Source organism: Falco biarmicus, chromosome 6, assembly GCF_023638135.1.
Source record: "Falco biarmicus isolate bFalBia1 chromosome 6, bFalBia1.pri, whole genome shotgun sequence".
In the NCBI taxonomy this organism is placed as follows: Eukaryota; Metazoa; Chordata; class Aves; order Falconiformes; family Falconidae; genus Falco; species Falco biarmicus.
In genome coordinates this window covers 81651430-81671340 of record NC_079293.1, presented here as the reverse complement: position 1 = coordinate 81671340, position 19911 = coordinate 81651430, and positions in this window count along the sequence as shown.

The window sequence follows — 19911 nt, the reverse complement described above, 5'->3', positions numbered from 1 at the left end:
CATAATGGTAACAACACTCCTATGTGGCAAAGAAGTAATTTAGAATCCAGCACTTGACATGCAGGTCAGACCTTCTGGTTGCATTAATAGCACAGATGTGTTGAGACTAAAGATTAACAACATCCCCAAGCCAGACGCAGTTTCTGAAGAAAAGCCTGTAGGACAAAAGCAGGAAGATGCAACGGAAGAGTGGCCATAATGCATAAGATCCACAAGGATGAAGAGGACAAGTACGTATGTGCTTTTCTGAAAATGGACAGATTTAGGTGCATACCTAATTGCTTCCACAAGGAAACTGCTTTATGTATATAACATTGCCTGCAGAATAATAATACTTTTAGGAGGGAAAAAAATCAATCAAACAAAAAAAATCTATCCAGTAAGCCCTACATTTTTAGATAGTAAAGGAAACAGAGAAGGAAGAAGTAAGGTTAGTCTAAGAGAAAAGGAAGGAAAGCAATAGATAGGAACTTCCAGGTGAAAGTCTAAATGGAAGTTTATTTTATTTTTGTTTCAGTAATATAATACATCACCTAAAAATTGTTAGAATTGGAGGCGATCTTGTCTTTCCCCATGAATTTAGAAAAGACCTTCACCCTAGGTCCACCATGTGCCTAATGAAAATGAAATTACCGATGCTTTATGTAAGATGGAAACATGCAGAGGCAGACAAACAGAAGGTGTTAGGAAAAATACAAAATATAGCGACAAAGCAGAAATATTAAAAAAAGGAAAAAGGAACAAAACCAGTGCCAGATACACATATACTCACAATCAATTTGTTGTAGTAACCAAGGGAACACAAGGCAAAGAATTCAATGACTAACTATAGCAGTTAAGTAGACACACCATTTGATTGCATTTTTTCTTTTCTTATAAACTGTGACATTATTTGATTTAATACTTGAGCAATATTGAAAAACTGAAGATGAGCCACATGGTTAAATATATTTAAACAATCACTACAAATGTTTATAATTTTATCCAAACTGTAACACTCCTTTCAACAGAAACCAAACTTTTCTCACTGTTCACAAAACATTGCAGTGATGTGTCCAAATAATGGTCATCTCTGAGTTTGCTGCTTTAGCCAACAAACAAAAAGAGTGCGGTCTCAAAATCCCAAACAAAGCCAGAATGAAATAAGGTATTTGACCTACAAATCTGCATTGAAATCTGTCTGCACTTACCTACAGAACTACTCTTACCAAGGGGGAAGGGGGTGGGGAGTAAAAAAAATCACCTGCACAACTAAGACTGAAAGGGAAACATTTTTAGGTACTGAAAAGAGTCTTGTAAAGATGTGACTAATATGACACAAAGCAAACAAAAAAGATGCTGGTGTCTTTTATTCCTTCTTTACAAAAAATGAAGGATGTTTAGATGGAGGTGTTAAATAAAAGATCATGAAGGGTGTTTCTCCTCACATTAAATATAGCTCTAGATTCCTCACGTTTTGCTGGATAACTGAAAAACAATGAGAATATGAAATCATGACAGAGTAAATTGCAATAGCTTCTAACTTGTGCAGCTTCTCATTAAAGAGAAAGGATGTTAATAATTAACATTATTATTAATTTTAAAATAAAATTAAATTAAATTAAATAAAATTAAATAAAAAGTAAAAAAATAAGTTTAAAGGTTATTTAAAATTCTTTGTTTACTTCTCATTTCTGCTTAAACCTGTTTAATATAAACTCATGACAACAGATGGGATAATCTCTCACTGTGAACAAATTCTTGCAGTAGTTCAGAGGGTCCTTCAACCAAAACAACCAGCCTTGGTCTTCCTGACCACTCTTACGTAGAGAGCAAGACAAAACCAAACAATAGAGAGAAGGAGCAGAAGATAAAATAAATCCTGAACTCATTTCTTTTTGAGATGGAGAGCTTATAAAGCTTGGAAGGTATATAAGCAAAACCTGTTTTTTCCTTGGACTTCACTGTTAACTCTCAAATTGAGTAATTTTCACCCGTGGAAGATCAGGAATGACCATGTATAAGGAACAGTAATCAAGAGAACGGAATTTACTTTAAGTCGTTTGACTCCACTTTAAGGAGGGGACAGAAGGTTATGGTTTAAATGATCAAGGCTGCCACAGGGGGTGAGTCCAGAGGCTGCCAGGGCCACCCACCTGCAGCACTCCCACTGCTGCCTCCAGCAGATGAGTGGTGCCCTGGGTCTGGCAACCATTTTCTCCATCTCAAGAACCCTGCAGACAGGCAATGTCTCCTCACCTAGCCCTTTTATTTATTTTGTCACACCTAAGCCCTAGTAGCAACATCTACCTCTGCCCTGTGGGTCTGCCTGGATGTCACCCACACTCCTCCTCAGTGGGCCGCATGAACTCCAGGCAGCTCCCTCCGAAGGGCTCTGTGGAAACAGCCCTGCGTGGCTGTGCTCTGCTCACACCATTTCCTTTTTCTTCTGTCCCACCTAGACCTGAACTGATGTCTCAGCACCGGGAAGCAGCTCACATGGCCAGCACATACCTGGAGCTAACTCCACAGACACGGGGAACCAGAACTGAAAAGACCCTCCATGGGGCTGTTGTCCCGGGGGCATGTTCCCAACACAGGTGACGGGAGCTCTGGGAGAAACTCCTTCAGGGGCCAAAGGGAGCCCTCAGCGCATGGGTACCTCAAAGGCACCAGGCTGCAGCCTCGCTGCCAGCTCCTGCACGGACTCTCAACACACAGGCGGTAATTTTTGCTCACATTTTTATAAATCCCCTCCCCATCTGAGTCCCACCACACTGGGACCATCCTGGAGGAGGACTGCTGAAAGAGGAAGGTGCTGGAGCATGTCCAAAGATGACAACGAAGATGGTGAAGGCTCTAGAGAACAAGTCTTATAAGGAGGGGCTGAAGGAACTGGGGTGGTTTAGCCTGGAGGCTGAGGGGACACTTTCTCACTCTCTACAACTGCCTGAAAGGAGGTTGTAGCAAGGTGGGTGTAGGTCTCTTGCCCCAGGCAACAAGTGACAGGACAATAGGAAACGGCCTCGAGTTTCGACAGGGGAGGTTTAGATTAGTCAAGAAATTTTTCCTAGTATCTGAAAGGGTTGTCAAGCATTGGAACAGGCTGCTCAGGGAGTCAAAATTCCTGGAGGTATTTAAAAGGCATGTAGATGTGGCACTTAGGGACATGGTTTAGTGGTGGACTTGCCAGTGCTGGGTTAATGGTTGGACTCTATGATCTTAAAGGTCTTTTCTAACCTAAACCATTCTATGATTACATAATTCTGTATTTTTGTCATGTTCACAGGCAGAGCACGACAGGGCAATGCTCACCCAGATCCTCTGATGCCTCTAGGGAGCAGTGGTGGTGCTCTGTCCAAATACCAGTTCATCCTTTCTCCCCCTTCCCCACCTCCCTCTTTTCACATTTTTAAATTAATCTTCAAGCTTCTTCTTTACATTTTTGTTAATAAAACACAAAGGGGGAGAGGAAGTGGGTTTGTTTGCCAAGGCACAGCTGGTATCTGTCCCAGTGGGGAAAACCAGTATGGCCAGTGCCCCAAAACAGATAACTTTTGAAAAGTATAGGAAACAGTGTGAGAAACCACAGTGTGCCTATTCTTCTCACACGTTTCAAACAGCAGACATCTACGGACTCAACAAGTTAGTGGCTTATATCCTGGGTCAGTGAGGTCCTTAACCTTATGACAAGGGTGCAGAAAAGAAACAAACTAAAAAACCCGATCAATCTTTTCATGGCTGCTTGAAAATTGCTGCCTGATCATTTCACTGAGTATCTAATGAATAATTATTTCTCCATGAGAAAGATCAGATAACTTCTTTACAGGCTTTGAACATTGCTTTGTTTTTCTCATGTTGCTTCATCTTAATGTAATTAGTGTTTCCTCAGATGAAAAGTGCATTACAGTTCTGATCATATGTGGGTTTTCTTAAATTACCTTTAAAAAAAAGCACAAAACCCAAAACCAACAAGTTATAGTGTCTAAGGACATACAGCCATTTAATAGTGATGTAATTTACTCAGATTCTCAATTAGTAATAGAATTGCTGCTTAAAGTTAATGGTGATGGTTATGATTTTATCATGCTAGTTTTGGATGAAAACAGCAACTTGATATAGGCATTGCAAAACCAGCATAAAATTTTGATGTTACTTTTAATTAAACTACTCAATGTGAAGGGGATACTTCAGGGCAAAAAACTAGTTTACCATAACATATCTTGAATTTTAAAACAGTTCACTCTACATGGAAAATAATGTCTTGTAATAAATTGAACTATGATAATGGGCTGTGTCCAGTCACTGTCTCATTCAAGAGTCTAGACCTAGTACATCCTTTAAAAAAAAGTAAAATAAAATTTAACAAAAAATCACACATTGCATCTTCATTCAGAGAACAGAAAGAAACTTTTTTTGTAATCTGATCTTCAGCTTCTAAGCTTACTCATTTGATACATTCAAGTGGAAATTTTTTCCACTCCCCCAGAAAAGACTACAAATACCAAAAGCGAGTTCAGCCATTCAAAAAAATTCAGTCTTGGTTGAATAGCCAGGGACCTCCACCTTTTTCATGATTGATATTTCTTAAAATTCCAGCAGCAAAGCTGTTACACTGATACATTTTAAAAACTCACTTGGAACTATCTGAATAGATTATACTTGATTTACTTATGTATAATTAAAGTCCCACAAATTTTCATAATGAGACTTTACTTCAGAGATATTTTTTATAGCGCTTTAAATAATGAAAGTTGTATATTTATTTATCTATATAAAGAAAAGAAAATTTACTGCCATTTACCATGTCCATCACTAACAATCCTAAGCTTCAGGCAAGAACTCACTGTGCAGCAGTTGAGGAATGATTCAATTTTGTTTAAGAAATTGAGGCAATTCAATAAACTTCCAAAGGCGCAGATGAGAAGTGGAATACACAGTCCTCTAAAAAACAATGGGAAATGCCAGGACCACTTTAGGCTTTTGCAAATCTCATCCTTTTTGTAAAAGGAAGAAAATGCACACAGTGCTGATAATCAAACGGGTCTGTTCACTTTGTCTGAACCACCAGTTGTTACGTCAGAATGCTTCTGAACTGAAGCACGATTTCAACACTACAAAGCTTTTTATAAATTGCCTCAGTAGGCATATCCCTACCTTAAAAAGACCAAAATCCTGGAACATGCAGGGAGAAATATCTGTTTCAACTGTATCATACAGTGAATAATTAAGCCTGACGCAGAACAAGCGAGACACCTTCCTTGTAGATGCCTTCATATTGCAGAAGCATGAGCACACCAAGACAAGAAATCCTCCCAGAAGTTCATTCCTGGTGCAGCACGCTCCCTTCCCTGTGCAATGCATAAAATAATTAAATCATGGGAAAAGTCATACAGGAGGGAAGGCATCATCAGCAATAACCAGCGATGGAAGAGGCCATCACTCAAGCTGTTCACTTCTCTTGCTGAGTTGCTGCTGTTTCCTGCATGTACCTGTTCACAGGCCAACTGCCCAGGTGTTAAGAAAAAACACGGCCAAGGACAGCACTGAATGTAGTTCCCTTCCTCTTGAATTTATGTTCATAGAGAAGGCAGAGATGGCTTTAGTTTGCTTATAAAAAAATTAGACTCTTGTCTATCCCGTCACTAGTCACTTCATGTCTCAAGGGTCTGTACTGCACAAGGCTTGACGCTACCAATCTCTGTTCCTGCACTTCACACTTCCACCCTGGGAAAGAACACAGCTTGTCAAATGCTTCTTTGTAAGTAACACGATAAAATCTTTCTGAATGCACTAGCTACCCTGGAATCAGTGAAACAAAATTTAAAAAAAAAAATCTGTAAAAGATCCAAGTGGCAGAGCAGCGTGCAGATAAAAAATCCAGGCTGCACCCTGGTTTGAGAAAATTCACACCACACCATGATCGTCACATCTCCCCCAAACTGGCATGTAAAGGTCCAGAACCACCCTGCAGGACACAGATGAAAAGTGAACAGCGTTCATCTGATAGTCATTCTCTAACAAACTTCTACAGCAAATCCAAACACCCCATCTCATATTTATAGATGTTATAAACAGGAAAGTTCTCTCAATTACCTTTTTGTGCTAGAGAAAGAGAAACATTTATGCTGCTACTACAGATGTCTTTTTTCCAGCAAAACCAGGAGAAGCCAAATGCTTTGTCTGACTCTGTGAGCTAGGGCCCATTAAAAATTAAACCATACTCATGTCCTCCTTCCCAGCCATGGCACAATGTATGTCATTTGACTGGTTTGCAGGTGTGCAGCCTCCTCATGTCAGACGGGACCCACGCTAACCCTTGGCAGTACAACCAGTGGGCATAACAGTGATGTTTATACTGTGGTAACATTCAGAATCCAGCTGAACTTGAACTGGGATCATCAGTATTGCATACTGTAAAGGCGTTATTATTCAGAGCATTTTCCCCCCAACAGCATACAAGCTAAACAGGATAAAAGGAGGGTATAACAAGAGGACAGACAGAACAGGACTTGGGAAGAAATGCAGTGGCAAAAATCACAGAATATACCCAATTCCTGGCCCAGCTGGGAGCATATTCAAAACTCATTCTTGTTACCAGGCTATAGGGTTTTATTATAGATGGTATGGAAGAGGAATTTTGAAGAGGTGCTTCTAATATGTGAAAAAAACTAGCACGGGAGGGATGGTTTAGGCGTAACATGCTGCAAAAACTTTTGAAAACATAATAATAAGAGTTTAAGCTATACATTTCCATTTAAAAGAAAATACAGCAATGCACAAGTGCATTTAAAACCAATGCAATTCTAGGTTGCCTTAATAAAACCCTGAATAAGACAAAAGCTAGAGAACTCCAAGGATACTAATTAGACCCTTCTTGTCCTTTATCACATGACTCTTCAGCTCTTCCTGTAGTGGAAAATTTATTGAGGTAAAGGCTTTTATTTAGATTCCCTCATTTAATCTGCTTTGAGAAATCTTTACAACGCATACCTGACACGCATCTGATCTGGTTACATTCCTTGTAGTTTATGGTCAACTTACTCTATCTTCAGTAGGTTCTAAATTCCTTTATATTAGAATCAGTAAGGTTTAAAGTTTTTTCCTTTTTAAAAATTTTATTTTACTATGACACATTCAGTTGCTATTACTTATTTTTGATGGATTATTTTTATGTCAATAAAAATAATATTAACATGCAAAAACAAAGTATCTACATTTCTAAATGTATTATCATACTTTAAATTGCCTTGCACTATCCCAAAGCATTTTTTCCCCCCCCAAGACAAAAGAACTCCTGGCCAATGCACCATGCTAAATCTTGGGATAGGAAGGCATGGCTGGGAGCATGTGTTTCAGCACAAGCCAAAACCCATCTTACTGCTCACTGTTGGGTGCTTAATGCTGTGTTACAGACTCCTCAGAAAGATGCAGCTGATAACCATAGCCTGGGTCACCCAGAAGAGTACACTGTCGAGTGGGCCTTGTGGGTGCTCTGATGTCAGGAGAAAAGTGTTTCCAGTTAACAGTAATGGTTTTATTTTCTTCATACTTCGTTCTTAATTCTTCTTGATCTTTTCTTTTAAAAAAGGCATTTCAATTTTATTGGAACTAAATACTTCAGTAAAGACTTTTGAACTACTGCCATCTTACAGGCATTATAAATGCAAGTGTCCTTGCTTTACTAACCACACTTGCTATTCACGTTTCATTTTCTATTGGTACTTTTATTCCACCAAGTATCAACAGGTGCATATTGCTTCATGTCAGCCTCAATTAATAGTCTGCCAGAAGTTAGTTCTCATTTATTTCCTTCTTCATTTGCTACAGTCTTGAAGCATGTCGTAATTCTATTAAACTCATTAAATCTGTCTAAACAATTTATTCAATTCCTACCTTGAAAATACCAGTAAGGCTGAAGTGAGACAATTCACTTTTGACCTTATCATCAGACATGGAAACTTTGTTCTTAGGCAGCTGCCACATTTCACTTTTTCAAAACCCTAAAACATCATGTGTCACTGGTTAGGAATGATCCTATATGGCAATGGACTTCAAGCACACTTATAGATAATTGAAAATCTGAACTCCATTAAAGATAAAGTCAAACTTGTAAGAATATTGTGAAACAGAATGAGTAAATTTTTACTTATAATTTACATTCAAAGATCTATCTGCACTTTCCAACAGTTTAAATGTGTGTGTGACCAGTTTGGTTTTTATTTAATGGGGATGAATACCCATGCAATCAGACTACATACCTCTGTACAGGCCTCTCAGTTTCAGAAAAAAACACACCCAGTTTAATTTAAGCCATAGACCAAGAGCAAAATAAGTCTATCTTCTATTGATACTTTTGAAAATTAAAAATTACCTTCGCCTTCTTGTCGTTCATCAAAACTATATGGAATGTCTATGTATCAGTATAGTTACTTTTCAAATTTTCAAGATACAGAAATACTTTAGGTTAAACTCCTTTCCCTGGATCACCTGCTTGTGTTCCTATTTCAGACAAGTTTGCTTCCTAAGATGCAAGGCATAAGGGAGGATGACATCATTTTCTGATATTTTTTCATTGTTACGTTGGTAGCTTTGCTCACTGCTTAGCCAAACATCGTTTCGTGACCAGCTTGCTGTTACCACCCAATTCTGTTCTAGCTTTTCAGTTATTTGAGAATTCTCAAGTAAATCAATGACAAAATTATCAATAAAATTCACTGTTATTTGCATGGCCAAAGATAATTATTCCATGTATTTTATCATAACTGGCACAGTATTTTTTATCTCGCAGTTTAAATACACATATGCCAGTGGCTGGATTATTTTAAGGCTATATCAGAACCTGTAAGCTGCCAAAACATTCAAAACCAGAATTTAAATATGTTAACTCCTATTTTTACCAGTTAATTCTTAGGGATCAGGAAAAAAAAAAAACCAAAACCAACCAAATAACCAACCTACAACTTTCTAGAGAGGTTCTCTCATAATACCTTCTCAGAGTAGCCAAAAGTTGCTTTCTCTTGAAGGCTGAATAACAACCAGATGGACCACAACTCATAGCAGTCACGGCAATTCCTACATTTCTATCCACAAGTAACACCACTACAAGGAGTGCTGTAAATGGTAATGGTGTTAGAAAGCCTAAATTAGCAGGAGTACCAGCCCAGAACAAGCACAGCGAGTTTGGGGTTTGGCAAATGTGCTAGCTGAAGTGGTGCCTTTCAGTTACAGTATCCTGTCTGTGGATCTCGGATAGCTTGCCTAATACGTAGCCATTTAAAAAACTCAAACTTTCTCATTCTAAGTGTATCGTCACATTTTTTCAAATTATACTTTTATCCATCACCTCTCAACATTACGCATCGGGAACGTCACAAAATCTTCTGCAGTATTTTGAAACAAATTTTCAATGCACATTCCAATTTCTGCATTAAAAAAAAATCTGCCTCTGAATTCTACTAGGTACCTAATTAAGCCAATGATCTTAATACACTGTGGGTGCTTACAGACTTCTCAGCAAGGCAGCTAAAGCAGCCTAAGGCACAAATTTCTTTTTTTCTGATGCCTTCCCTCTATTTTTCCATAGGCAGGTTTACCTTATTTCTTCTGCCTGGGCAAAAAGCATAGCACATAGACTCTTCTATCAAACTCCCTTACTCATTTTTCCATTTCTTTCTGAATACCACTCAAGGAAAGCTATATGCAGTTTGAAATAAGTAGTTGTCAAACTACAATATTCATTGCTGCAACGGTAGAAAAGGCTAAATTAAGGCTTCTGTAAAATGCCTTGGATGAACAAACCCATAGTTGTGATACAGACAATAAATTCAGTGCAAAACTAATGGGCTTTATACAAGCAAATGAATTAAATTATTAGAAAGGGAGGGGAAAATTAACTGTAAGAACAATCGGTCGATGTAAAGGAACTATCCAAACATGTCAGCGTGGATCATTACATAATGTTATCTCAGGGTATGTTATCAGAAAACTTTATTTCTCTTCAGGGACACAGTTTTCACTAAGGTAACACTTAAATCGCAACAGCATTGGCTATCACTGCACACTCATGCATTTGGTTTGCATGTGTTTGAATCATATCTGTATTTAAAACAATGAAAAAGTACAGAGCACTGTAACATCAGGGTTACAATCTTGATTTGGATGTGTGTGATTTTGTACACATACAGGCTCAGCCATTAAGTAAAGGAAGGAGAAAGGACTGAATTCTAGTGTTACCTTGTCAAGAAGAGTTTATCTGGAAAGGCAGGGGGGCACCTTTCTCAGCCAAATTCCCAGTACATAGCACATCTGGAGATGGCACAGAACACATCAGTATGTTACTTCATACTCTCCATTCTGTGATCCTGAACCGATACAGGACTGGGCAAGTCTAAACGATGTCAGTAGAAAATAACATGTAGAGACTTGCTGCTTGTACAAAGATCATCCAATTGTATCTCATTTTCCTGCCCCCAAAATCTGCTTTCTGTGGAAAAGCTGTCTCTTCTCTGTCTCTTACCAGGAACAGCTGAGTTTGCTGGCCAAGGGATCTCCAAGTCAGGGAAATACTCAAAGAATTTAAAGCCCATTACTATTACGCAAGCAAAAAGCATAACCAAGATCTGGCCACTATTTTTGTTTATTATAGTAGCTTAGCATATAATATAGAGGGAAGGGAACGTTTAATTTGAAGGAAATTTCTTGACATTCTTCTTTAGCATTTATCTGGCTATAGGCAAAGGTAGTTCCTGACTGGTACTATCCTATCAGTTCTTTTGGTTTAGTTATTTCAGACAAAGTTGCTTTCTTCCCCCCCTGCCTACCTACAAAACAAAACAATACAACAATTGCAATGTAGCCCACTACCACTCACCTCTTAGCAAAACAGGCTGGGGGTACAGTCAGTGCATGTGTTAATGTTTGCACTCATAATCTATTTAAGAGTATGAGAAACGTATAAAGATACTGTAAACCCTGACACTTCTTAGATTTTCAACAGAAGAGAAGCCTAGTTCTCTTCCTAGTTCCAGCTCTTCAGACCTGTTTGAAGCTTTCATGACCTCTCCTAAGCCTTTGCTGTTCTTCAGTGCCTGTCTTATACTATTTATTTCCTTAAAAGTTTTCACAGAACTCACATCAGATGCTAATTTGGCTGCCTGCAATCCAATGCTCCATATGGCATTCTCACCCACGTACTCTTACACTTCCATAACAATCTCTTTTACTTTGTGTTTTATTTTGCTTTGTAATTTTTTATTCACTAGATTGATTCAGAATGTTTTCCTTACATTTCCATATTTTATCCCTGTTGTTCTGTTGCTGCCAAAACCTTTTTCGTTAATTGCCCTGTCACATATGCAAATGGATACTCCAGCACATCATAACTATCAAAACCAGAACTCAGGTGAGTTATGTGACATTTGCTTTGTGAACTGACATTTCTCATTTCACCCACAGGAGCACTGAGGGAAGGCCAAACAGCTTGCCCAGGCTCTTCAGGAAAAGGCTGGCTTAAAGGAGGCAGAGGTCTTCAATATAATTTACTAACATTTCATTCTTCGAGATAACTGACTGCACACAAACAGATTGGGAAATATATTCTTCTGCAGGACAGATACTACTTTATATTCATAAGATTTGTATTGGTGCCCAGGAGTTGCGTAGATCCTGTATATATCTTGTAAAGCATAATAACGTAACTGACTTTCAGCCTGATACCAACGGGAAATCCCCTTTTGTCATTTACAAACCTACATTAACTCATTTTAAATGTTAAAATTAACTGGTACAACTCGTGATTTCCCAGCCTACTCCCTCACCATTTTCCCCAAGCTGCTTTGAGAGCTGCCTTTCTGGCATCGGCCACCTTGTCTCTCTTGGCTTCCTATAGAAAATTCAGAACATGTTCACAGTTTTTCTTTTTAGCATATCAGTGCCCAGAATGTTGTTAGTCTTTCTGAGTCTATTTTTCTTTTAGGTCTGCTCTTTATCTATCCACGACTAGTACTGCAGCTAGCAATGCAGCTGGCTGTCAGAAGAAAGAAAGAGACCTAACTGTGACAGATGAGAAACCTAAATACACGAGGAAAAAAACTCATCAGCCGTTGAGAGAGAAGACAGGTGAAGTGGTTAATGGGGTAGAGACAATGGAAATGAAGGAAAAGTTGAGTGCATAGAGTGAAAGAGTGACCTGGAAGCTAGAGATCAAACATGGTGCCAAGTCAGGCAACAAGGTCTTGCTCAGAGAACAGTGACATGCGGGTAGTCACAGGTCCCAGGTTACACCTTAGAGAAACTCCAGCACCAAGAAATTAAAGAGCAAAGCAGTAGGATGAATCTAAGGCACAGACCTTATATTTGAGTATCTAACTCTCACTGAAGTTAATTGAACTTAAACTCACCAAAACTTTGGGAGAACTCAACCTTCTGCCCAACCATGCAGAACTTGAAAATCAGTCTCGGTAATTGAAGCTTAATTATTTCTAGCTTTCCAGGCTGCTGCTGGCTGGCACTTACTATCTGAAACACTGATAAACAGGTGTGTTTGATCTAAAGATAAGAACTGGTACCCTTCCTTTTCTTGCCTTTGCCTATTTCCTCTCCTTGCCAAAGTCTACACCAGGAAGGCCATTAGATGGCTACGCAAGCCACACAGCAGCGCAATTCAGTCAGGAAGACTGATTCTTATTTGCCTGCAGTTGTATATGACAATTGGCTAACATATTCCCAGAGGACTTGCAAATGTACGTCACATCAATGAAGTGACTTTGTCTTTTAGTAAGGAAAAAGAAAAAAGAAAGTCATATAAAGTATTTTGTCCTAATGTTCATGGGAGTTTTTGTCCAAACTTTTGCATCACTTTCATCACAGAACCCTCCCTTGCTCTTCACTTCCCATGCAAAGTGGATAAATCTACCACACAAGCAAAAAGGACAGTGGCGGCAGAACAGAAAGCAACAGTACATCTTCCCATATGACTCACCTCGCAGTGCCAAGATGAACTTCTCTCCCTCTCCTCCCATTCCACTTGTTCAAATCACAGATAATCACTTGAATAAAGTGTGGTTAGTAACAGCTTCTTAAAGATGACAGTCCCTTAGGTGAGGATTATGCAGAAGACTTGTGTTCTGTGTAAGAGACTACAAGTCTCTTAGTCTTATGCAAACTGGTGTATAATAATTTTTTTCCTTTTTCCAAAAACCTAACCCAGAGTTAAATTTGATCACAAAAAAAAAATGGTAGCTACAGTTTCTTGTCATGTGCTGTGTTTGGGATCCACGACACCTGCATTATTATTTTTTTCAGCTAGATATTTGAAAATTTAATGCTGTTTCCCCCAAACTCCACAACTGATAATTGTCTTTATTCATCTTCTTCAGGCTACTTATTTTAAGCTGGATCCTACAAGCTTGTGCTGCTTAAGTAGTACTCCACTGAAATCAACAAGAGAACAAATTTAAATAAAATCAATGATTTACTGGATTTGAAGAGTTTTATGCTTAAGGAAATGGTGCCTCTTGCAAACAAGATATCGAAGACTTAATTTCACAACATGGTGCTATAATGTTTAATTGCTCACTCAGAAATATTACCAGGAGAAATATATTTTCTCAAATAAATCAAACATCCATCAAAACTAATTTGTATAGTTTTTAATTTGCATTAAACAACTCCAAAGAAACCCTGTCACAAGGATTTTTCCTTATAGACAGACCATTGCCTAAAACTTAACTGCTCAGCACACATGAACTATCTTGGATTATATTACAGCCTGCAAAAATTACAAGATCAGATCAATGAAAAAAAAAATACAAATAAATTATTATGTTGGAAAGGACAAAATGATCAAGAGAACTGAAGTATTTTGACACTGAATGGAATTACTTCTGCTTGCATAGAAAAATTATTTGGTTTATTCACCCACAAATTGACTTACAGTGTATATATAAGAGCAATGATAAAATCTTCTAGATCGTCATAATTAGCATAGGCGAACAAAAATGACATTTTATGTTGTGAAAAAAATTAAATTAGTGTTTTCCTAGAAATGTTACGTTCGTAGTCAGTAGAAACCAACTATTTGGGGCAATACAAATAATTCACATCCTAAAAGTTAATATATACAAATGAATAATTTTAGTCACACAGCTGCTGCACAGCTTAGGTTACTAATGTATAATTTTGCAGGCTTGAAACTTGTGTATCAAATAGTTGCAGAAACATTTCCTTGGAACTCAGTAGTTCAAGGAAATGTATCTTCCTCATTATGTAACTGAATAAAAAACACTGAAGACCTATCTTTGAAATATAAGGCAGATGCATGACCCTGTACTCATACCCATCGGTATTTTCAGTTATTATTTCAGTTACTGGATAAGGTCCTTAGTATTTTAATGGTGTGACATTAACATAAACAAAATTATGAGAGAGATTAAGAGTAGCAGAAAATAGAATAGTTTCAGTTGGACAGGACCTACAGTGATCATCTAGTCCAACTGCCTCACCACTTCAGGGCTGACTAAAAGTTAAAGCACATTATGAAGAGCATTGCTCAACACGGGCAGGCTAGGGGCATCACCTTATAGTAACTACTATAAGGTTTAAACTCATTCCTTAGTTAGCCCCAAAAGCTTATGCATGCAAAATTATTTGAGAAATCCTGTTTGAAGTAGGTAGAGGTTGAGAATTGCTCTAATTTTAACTCAAAAAAAACCCCAAAAACCAACAACCTTATGAAGCCATACTTATGAGATGATGGAATAATTCAGCCTATTAGAAATAAATCAACAGCAATAAAAAAGCAAGACAGATCAAGACTTGCAAGGTTGGTTACTGTCAGAGAAATCCTCTAGCTTCGACACTGAGCTCAGATTTATATAATCGATTTTCTTTTAGTACAATTAGCTACTGTTGCACAGAGCAGATTACAGTGCAACTGGTTCAACCTTGTAACATGTAACCATGACAGAGCTATACATCCCAAGTGAAAGAAACCTGCAATTTGCTGATGTTTTTGTATTTCCCAATTGTTCTTCAATGCACTGTAATTCAGCTACAGCAGTTAATACCCCAGGTATTAACTAACATTAAATATCTTGACCTAGATCTCTCTTATTTCTCCAGTACAATTCCTACAGCTGGGCATGCAATTTTGGCTAAGGTTCTACAATCCTCCCTCCAAAAAAGTGTTTCAAGATCCAAATTGTCTCAACATTTGAGATTGTTTTACCTCTTCCTGTTTTGAACCGCTCCAGATGGGAAGGCTGTTTCATTGCTCTCATGCCGTCCTCACCTAGCATAAATAAGAAGGATCATTTTCTTCTAAATAACTGGAGGAGCACAAATACCTAGTCTAATTGCCTTCTGCATGAAAACAAAGTGAAGAAAACAAAGGAATTCACTAGACATTTACAAGGGGAATGCTCTTAGCTGGAAGTGAATTTACTTTACATGTTTACATCAACAGATAGCTACAACAGGAACGCTCTCAGCTGGAAGCTGGGACGAGATCCAGCCCCTGTGCACTTCCATTTGAAAAGTGCAGAAGGCATTAGAATACGAAGAGAGACTCTGGCCTTGTGATAGCATGTTGTGTTTGTAAAAATAACTTTGGCTAGTTTACTCCTGGGACTCTCTGGAGGTTTCAGAGTGTCCAAGCCTGCCAAACTGCACAGCTTTCACAGACCTATTACACACACAGTTAGACCAGAACCCTCACTTCCCTTCAGGACCACAGGACTCCTTCACAACATTAGCTGCTGGTTCCAGGCAGAATTCCTCTTTGCTTCTATCAGAGTTTCATCAGTGTGAAGATTGAATCACTTCGGTCTTTGAAAATAAAGAAGTGAGATGCTAATGCACTAACCTAATCAACCAGCCTCATTAGATGGATTTTAAATTTTACCTAGGAGTTTCTCCAAGCTGCATCTTGTATGTCACTCATATGGCTTTGTGGTGGGATAGTTTAACAATAACCAAAAAACCCCTAAGCTGCATGTGCAACATTTTGTAATCTTTAGCATTTCACATTTCTCCAGGGGCACTGTAATTCCACCCCACGGCACACCATCCCTTACGTTTGCAAAGAGGTCTCATTTTATGTGCTCTTACTCCTCGGCTGACCAAGTCAGGGCTGTCAGAGCCTAACCGGCTTCTAATTTACAGCACACACAAATGATGAACTAGAACGCCTTTCTGTTATTATTTTAAAAGTCTCCTGCCTCAGACCCATTCATTGTCCCCCGCACTAGTATAGGCAGATTTTTTGTCCTCATCTGAAGTGGAAAGACATGAACAACGATTTCACATTTAAGAAAAATTAGTTTGGGCTTAGGCAAACATGAATTTTCTATTGGTAACAGACCTGCTTAAGGGTCGTCTTCTATCCCAGTGCTTCTATAGCATGCCCTGTTAGAGGTCTCAGTCCTTAACTCCTAACCTCAAACTGCACATGACTGTATGTATATTCTTTCTCCTTTCAGCACCTGGGCTCTGGGTAGTCAGTTTTCTAGGCTATAGGAAGAAAGAGTGGTCTCTTCTCAATTGCTGTAGATGCTTTCTACCCATGTTGGGACAAGCTATTAAGTACTAATTAAATACCAAGTTCAAGATGAAAGAAAATTAAAACTGCACATCTATTAAAAGAAATAATTATGCTATAATTTAAATAGAGCTCCTCAATAGTGCTCAGGAACATATAATAAAGACTGTGTATGGGTAGGTGTAACTGGACGCAGTTGCCTTAGGAACAGATGTTCAGCATATAAAGCAGGAATCCTGCTTAAATAGCAAACTCAAAGGCTTAAGCCTGGTGGGTGAAACCTGGCTTGACTGAAGTTACTGACAAAAGTGCCATGGGCTTGGTTGGAGTCAAGGATTCATCCCAACAGCTTTTCTAATTCTCTCATATTTGCAATACTGTTATGAGTGCTGAGCTGTATCATATACTACTTTGATCCAGAAGTGCGCTGCTGGAGGTGCATTTCCCAGGTTCCTTCATGCAATAAGTTCACCAAGCAATGAAAGTACCGAGGGAGTCATAAAAGTGTCTAGGTTTACACTCTAGAGATTCTGGTATCATTCCTACTTCCCATGTATTTTTACTATGCAGACAAGAAATACTGTGCTTTTAGAGAAGTGTTATTGTAGGATGTAAAAGAATTTTGATGTGCAGGAAGAAAACTGTCTGGTATATAGGCGTCATGTTAAAGTAATACTAACAGCAAAAATTCCTATAAAGATGCCATGCAAAGCCTTTTCATTTTCATTTCTAGAAATAAATATAGAATGTCTAATACTGTTTGCCAGAATGATTTGCAATGCAATTAAACTTCTACTATGCACATGCCATAAACAGAAGCTCCACGTACAAGATTCAAGACGTGTTTCTTGTCCATACATTTCTCTACAAAGAATATACTTTTTCATGCTTCTATGATTTCCTGCCCATTTTTATTTCCGTTTGGAGAAATATTATAAAACACAAAACTACTTCTCACCCTGTATGAAGTCAGAATGCATATACAGTCCTCTACCTCTTGACATCACTATTTGCAAAAGACAAAGAATTTCCTACAGATACTGAACTACACATTACTAAACTGTAAAGTTTGAAATACAATATAATACTGTGTTTTATTTCTGTCCTCGAAACAAGAAAAGCAGAGTTATTAAATAAATTTGTTTATTAAATAATACTCCCCACAGACTGGGGAAATAACTTTATGAACCAGAGGTCAAATTCTATGCTGCAGCCTGTAAGATCATTGTAAGTCTTACAAGCCAGCTGTGGGAATGCAGTGATTTAAGATGCCTTTATGCACTCTTCATATATTCTCCCAGGATAACCCATCAAGCTGAAGAAACCATCCAGGAGTCAGACAGCCTCCTGAAATCCCTGAAGTCATGCATATAGCAGCTTTATTCATGTTAATCTAGTTTTCAATCCAACTCATGTCTTTTCCCAGACTGAAAACCAGAATCATTTGAAAATGGGCTTTACTCCCTATATATTGGCAAAAAGTTCATGTGGCTGGCTGCGGGAGTCCCACAATATACCTGCAATACTAATTAAATATGGGCTTACATTCATTTTCAAGCCAAGACCCATCTGTTATTCCCAAGACTATAGAGACGGCTTAAATTGTTTTTGAAACTCCTGACCATAGTTCACCTTGTCTGGGTATAACCTCTGGCTCTCATTAAAACCTGAGCTCCCAAATTCAGGCCCACAGAATACACTTGTAATGCATGTAAGAAATAGCTGAAATGTAAGTCCTGAACAACTGAGGCCTCTAGTCACAACACATTATCCAGAAGTGTCAGGAAGCTGGATCCGTAGAAAAAAAAGCCTCTTCTGCTCTTTTCTCACTCCTCTTGCTCAACCTGAAAGTGATCAAAACTCCTAACTTCAATAACAGACATCTTCCATGGCTTTACTGACTTTTAGGGGTTTGTTTCCTGCCTGTCTTTTTCTACTTTCGTATTAATTGTAATTTCTTCTCTTTAACTAGCCTCTGAAAATCAAACCTAAACGTATTTCTTTACATTAGAAATGTTTTGTTTCTGAAAGGAAGAAAGATCCACAACTGAAAAGTTGCCAGGCTAGTGGGACACTGTAAAATTAACCGCTACACAGCAAAAAATAATTTCAGCAAAGGTACAAGGAACAACATGTTTTCTGTTATTAATTCCTGTTCCATGGAAAGCACTACCCAAAAACATAAGCAGTAGCCAGTGTCCAAGCTGAAAAATTAAACATGATTACCATAAGACTACTATCATGTTAAGCTGCACAAACAAATACTAGTATAAATGGCTGTATATATTATTAAATCAGTCTCAAAACTTTCAAAAGACATTGCATAAAGTGAGCACGTGAGCCAACTGAATCATAATGCCATGAAGACGCATGTCCTGTTTCACGTTGGAAATGCTGCTGCATGACTGATGTTAATCCTGGCACTCAGTATTTCTTTCAGCTAGTGCAGAAATTTGCAAGTAGATGCAAGCTGATGGACCAGCTCATCCTGGAGGTCATCTCAAAGCATGTGGAAGAAAAGGTGGCCATTGGGAGGAGTCAACATGGATTCACCAAAGGGAAATTATGCTTGACCAACCTGACAGCCTTCTGTGATGGAATGACTGGCTGGGTACACGAGGGGGGAGCAGTGGATGGTGCCTACCTTGACCTCAGCAAGGCTTTTGACACTGTCTCCCATAACATCCTCGTAGGTAAGCTCAGGCAGCGTGGGCTGGATGAGGGGACAGCGAAGTGGATTGAGAACTGGCTGAAGGGCAGAGCCCAGAGGGTTGTGACCAGCGGCGCAGGGTCCAGCTGGAGAAGATACCCTGGATGAGGCAGAACCCCCAGACTGCCACTGGCTCAAAACCAGCACAACTGCTAGTGAGTTTAGAGTCAAATGAGTTAGCCTGCTCTAGCATATATGGACAGTGGACAACAAGCTCAACTTTCATGCTACTTTGGTAGCTGGTGTGAAGAAGAGATAGTGAAGAAAAGCATGAAATCTGTGCTGTTTCCAATGCAAAAGTCAAGGGAAAAAGGATAAATCCCTTTGGGTTGTCCCTGTTGGATCAGCTCTACCACCTATTATTTATATATTGCAGTGGGATTGGTAGGACTTCGCACCACTGTTCAAAACTGAAAAAATGGTTGCTTCCTTTAAACATCTAAGGCCCCTTTTCAAGAACTATTGCACAGACAGCAGTTACAGCAAAGCAAAAAGAACATTTAATTGCAAGATCAAGGCCTTATTATTTCATTAGCAGCCATTTACATTCCATCCTGAAGAAGCTCAAAGACTGACATTTCCTTGTCTCATACTTGGCTTGCTGAGTTAACATATCCTGTTGGCTCTATGACGTCATCCTTATTTTTCTAAATGCTAAGCCACCTAAATTCCTACGCTACTG